Here is a 6000-nt window from a genome sequence, read left to right on the forward strand (position 1 = left end):
TAAAACAAAGTATGTTTAGTTATAATAAAAATTAAACAAAAATTGTGTTAAAATAGATAGATGGGATATGATAAAAATAATAATAAATTTTTCATTCTTAAAAAATATAATTAAAAATTCAATATGTTAAATATAAATAGTAAAATTAAATAATATAGAAAAAATTTCATAAATATTAAATTTTAAAGTTTTAAATTAAAAAATATAAAAATATTGTCCTAATTGAATTTATGTGTAATTTTTTTTTCCTTCACACTTAGCCTTGGTTGAGTTAGATCATATTTAATTCAACTTAACCAGTATAATTTGAATTTAAAATTTTTAAAAAAATGGGTTAAATATGTTTTTAGTCCCTAAACTATTGGCCGTTTCTGGTTTTCGTCCCTCTTCCAAAGTAAGGTACAATTTGGTCCTCATTCTTTAGAAAAACGTTCGTTTTAGTCCTCAAAATTTTGTTTTTAGTCCTCATTTTAGTCCTCAAAACGTTCGTTTTTTCGACTAAAACGAACGTTTTTTAAAGATTGAGGACTAAATTGTACCTTACTTTGGAAGAGGGACGAAAACCAGAAACGGTCAATAGTTTAGGGACTAAAAACATATTTAACCCTAAAAAAATTCAATCTATAGTGAAATTCAGATTATTTGGATTTCGGATTAATTTGATTGGATGTCAGATTTATATTAAATTTACTTTTTAATAAAAAAATGTTTTTATTTTAAATAAATTATATAAATATAGTAAATTTTCAACATAAAAAGTAACATATATAATTTTAATAATGACCATTATAATTAACTTGCTACTAAATTTTAACAAAATGGTATCTTATTAAAACAAAAATTTAAAACATGTTTACAAATTTATAAAGAATGAAAGATGATTACAGTGTAATGTTAACTCTAAAATTGAGCTTCCTACATTCATACTAATACTAATGATACTTGAAACTACCACCGAGAAGTTTTTCTTTGGAACTCTCTTTTATATCTTTGAAACCATTGAGATCACTTCACATTCACATAGTAAAGAATATTGATACATATGGTGAGAGTAGCAGAAAGTCTTAGTCTTTAGTGCTTTCAATATGATCCAAGGCGTGGAACAGACTAACCTTGTGAGTGTGATAGGGTGAAACTCATTGGGATAGCCTTGCAAAATAGTAAAAGTCACCACAAGTGCACAACTTGTCATAGTTCGGCATTCATTATAAGTCTGGACAGTCCATTCATATCATTGTCATGTATAAAGTCTTTGGTTGGTTAGTGTAATATGTGTATAATGTTTAAATCTTTATATATATATATATATATATATATATATATATATATATATATATATATATATATATATATATATATATATATATATATATATATATCATTAATTATAAATTTGGATTCTAGCTTATCTTTATTTTTGCGTTGTTTGGCGTGCATAAATTTGGATTAATTATATTTATAAAATTCTAATATGTTATCTGAATTCAATTATAAATATCCATTTTACTTAATTTTATTTATCTAATATTACTCTATTTTCAAACCTACCGAATATTTAAATCTACTTTAGATTTCTTTGAATCGAGTCTAGTTTTTTTTTCAGACCTCAAATTCTTCTCTCTTTATTATTTCATAGAAAACTTACACCATATCAATGTATCAGATATATTTCCAAACAATACGATAAAGTTAAATAACAACTATACTTTCAATTACTTGTTTAATTTGTTCTCTTGTTAGTTCATTTAATTATAGTATTACACATATGACATAAAATCACTCTTTAGTATCATGGGTATATATTATTCACAATGTTAATCAAAGTTTGTTATTTAACTCATTTAATAAGTCTTATTTGCAAGGAAAATTCTATTTTTAGTAGTAGTTTCTTTATTCTTATTTTTGTTATCATGTAGTATGTAACACCCGAATATTTTAAAGGGTATTACTGATAGTAGAGACTAAATTAATTTGATATCTCATATAAACAATCAAACTTTATTTCAATTACTCCAAAGTACAATACCAAACTTACAAACTTTAAACAATATAGTCTTCACCATTGAAATTTCAACTTATAAATTTTACACAACATAATCTTCCCAATACAAATTTATTCTTTTTACAAAAATCCCTGAAAGTTTTTCCCCGCATCTCTCTCATCTCTAAGCTTTTTCAACCGCATCTGCAACATTATCTAATCACATATAACATGAGTTATATGATCATAGTACAAACAAATAAGGGTAAGCCAACCATATCATAAAATCATTAAACTTGTAACAAAAATATTAAAATCAGGTATTTCTGCAATTGATAAAATATCATTATTCCGGTGTCATTAATTCATCATTATCAAAATCATCTTTCTCATTTCCATAAATCTTACAAGTGTACCATGCTTACTCATGAAGCCTTATGGTCAGACCGCTCTCTGCCTGCTTCCTTAAGCCTCACTTACATACTATGTCTTACTTTCTGAAGCCTTATGGTCAGACCCCTCTCTGCCTGCTTCCATAAATCTCAGGTGTTACTTTGCTCATACCAAACTCTCATGGTATAACTCGAACATACTACTCCCGGTAGTAAACATCATTTCATAAGTAATGATTTCTCATATCCACTCCAACATTTCATAAAAACCAACAATTCATACCCTCTTATCCACCTAACTCAATCATGTTCATTCTTTAATCATGAATTCATAATAACCCGTTTTGGTATCGATAAATTAAACACATTGACAGATATCATGCTTCATATTATAAACTCATTTTGCCCATAACGAGTATAACTCAACATATTTTCACCAAACAAAGATCATGGATCAACCAAAATACATCAACATATCTTAGGAACTACATATTAAAGTCTGGGCTCAATGTAATGATAAATAAAATATATATGAAATTTTTACCATGATAATATTATGCATCTACAATCAACTTGTTTTATTTTATTTTCATCCTAGTAGAGATTTTTCTTTACCCCAATTGGTCACCGGAGAGGACTCAGATGTCTGAACGCATCAAACTCACCTTCGACGCCAGCACATATGACTAGTCACAACTGACTGGACCAGGCCAGGGCTGCTCTATGATCAGGGATGTGCCAACTCAGGTTTTTAAGGTTCCTCTATCCTACCAACAAAGGGAGGCCTTCAATAATTAACAATTTATTTATTTAATTTATCTACCTTGTTTTCTTATGCTCTAAATCTTAAAATGCCTAATTTTACTTCCTCTCACAACAACCTCAAACACTGTATATATATTTAATACCCATATACAAGCTATTATAGAACCCTTATTCCAAACCTTCCAACAAGATTAATTTCAGCCAACAAACTCATTCAATAAAATCATCACAATAAACATCCATAATAGAATTCATACAAGATAATTATAAACAATTAACAATAATAAAACATTACTATAAATGGTCATAGAAGAATACAATATTTGACAATCATAAAAATAATCTTAATATAAAAATTCATGGGGAAACAAGAAGTTGAATCTGGCAGAGCCGGTTAGACAACTTCTAATCCATCCATCAATACAATATAATTAAATAACAAGAACAATACATGTCTGGGGAAATAAGAAGTTGAATCTGGCAGAGCCGGTTAGACAACTTCTAATCCTTCCAAAAATGCAATAAAATAAATAAGTAAAGAAATAAATAGTTTGGGGAAAACAAGAAGTTGAATCTGGCAGAGCCGGTTAGACAACTTCTAATCCTTCCAAAAATGTAATAAAATAAATACAGAAGGAAATAAAAAAAGTTTGGGGAATCAAGAAATTGAATCTGGCAGAGCCGGTTAGACAATTTCTAATCCTTCCAAAATACAATAAAGATAAATAAGGAAAACAATAAAATGTTTGGGGAAACAAGAAATTGAATCTGGCAGAGCCGGTTAGACAATTTCTAATCCTTCCAAAATAAAAATATAAACCACTAATAACATACAATTGACATAACATAATCAATATCACATTTTACAATTATCACACTTGGATATTAACACACAAAAAAAACATATTCTCATTTAAAATTCAAAATCATACAGAAACAAAATACTCCATATTTAAGATTTAAAATCAGACAAAAGAAAAATATAGCATATTCAAGACTCAAGATAATACAAAAAGAAATACTCAAAGTTAGCTTCCCTTACCTCTATTCCAGACTTAGTTTCCTCTTCTCAAACCGTTCTCCGGAAACTTCCAGAATTTCCCCTCTTTAACTAGAATTTCCTCTAACTCTCTTCTCTCACAATTTCTCTAGAATTTTGGTGTAAATCTTCAGCCTCCCCCCCTTGGCTATTTATAGCCAAAAATTTTACTATTCATTTTTACTATTCATTTTTACTATTCATTTTTACTATTCACTTTTACTATTCATTTTTACTATTCAAAAATTATTTTTTATTCACCATTCTTATCTCTGAATGATTAATTCTACGTGGAGTGTTCTCTTCCATAATTTATTTTAATATTTTTTTTTTAACTATTCACTATTCACTATTCACTATTTACTATTTACTATTCACTATTCACTATTCACATTTCTAAAAAAATCCTAAATAAGTTATCAAAAATTTGAAGCTCTCCCTCCAAAATTACTATAACTTTATATCCAAAAATTTACATTTTTCTATCCATTAAAATTATTATTACTAATAAAATGTTAAAATTTACTATTATAAATATTTTTTTTTTCATGGATCTTACATTTTAACATACAAATATTTTCAAGGCTTATATAAGCCTATGTTTAATGATGAATAATACATTCACTCTCAATCTTTTCTTGAGTCAATTCTTTTTAGTTGCAACAATTAGTGTCAAAGCTCGACAAGGAGGTGATATAGTGAGTGTGTAGAGAGAAACACTGAGAGATATGTGAGGAGATAAACACCAAGTGTGTGAGACATGAGTGAAAGAAGTAACACTAAGTAATCAATATGTAATCAGTTTGATAAGTTTGTACAGTTGACTATTTCAAAGGTCGATGACCATTATGACACTGATTAATGACGATGAAGAACTTCCTACGAAGTAAAAAAATATGGAATCTCATAGAAGAATAAATATCAACCCTTGGAACAACACCAATTGAAGTGCTAAAGAAGAGTGCGAAAGAGACCAAACTTAAAGATTTGAAGGTGAGGAACTTCTTGTTCCAGGTCATTGATGGAGAGATTATAGAAACAATTCTTAATAAGGGAACTTCAAAGACAATATGGTGTTCTATATAGAAAAATTATCGAGGCTCCACAAAGGTGAAAAGAGCACAACTCCAAGCATTGATAAAAGTGTTTGAACTTTTGACCATTAAAGAAGGTAAGAAGGTCGATAACTACTTTGGGAGGATCCTTAATATGGTAAATAAGTTGAAGTCAAATGGTGAAACAATGGAGCAAAGTATGGTGATTAGTAAGATACTTAGATCTTTGATCTCTAAATTCAACTATGTTTTGTGTTCAATAGAGGAATCAAATTATTTGGATACCTTAAATATTGATGAACTACACGACGGCCTCCTTGTTTATAGTAAAAAAAATGCATGATAGACCAATCAGGGAAAGAGGAGTTAAATGACGTAGTATTCATAGTAGAGGGAGAGGAAGATGATCCCTAATGTTGTGTTCACTTGCGCATAATTTATTGTTTAAAGGGAATAGCGTAGACGAATTGTCGATGTTTTCATGTTCGTTTGAATTGATTATCGAAGAAGAGAGAGCAAATGAATGCGAGATTTAAACTTTTTTCAATCATCCCATAAGAGGCATGATTTGCAGGGATTGATGAGCTATTCTCCTGTATACCCTTGCCACAGTTCATTATCTCCATTATTAGATTTCAATTTCCTATTTGTCATGTTTGCATGGTTTGAAACAAAACTGTAGAAGGAGGTTTCATCTCTTCATAATTAATTTTAATCTTTTTTTATAATAATAATAATAATAATAATAAATAAAAATAAATAATAATA

Source organism: Vigna umbellata, chromosome 5, assembly GCF_029865625.1.
Source record: "Vigna umbellata cultivar VRB3 chromosome 5, Vumbellata_1.0, whole genome shotgun sequence".
Taxonomy (NCBI): Eukaryota; Viridiplantae; Streptophyta; class Magnoliopsida; order Fabales; family Fabaceae; genus Vigna; species Vigna umbellata.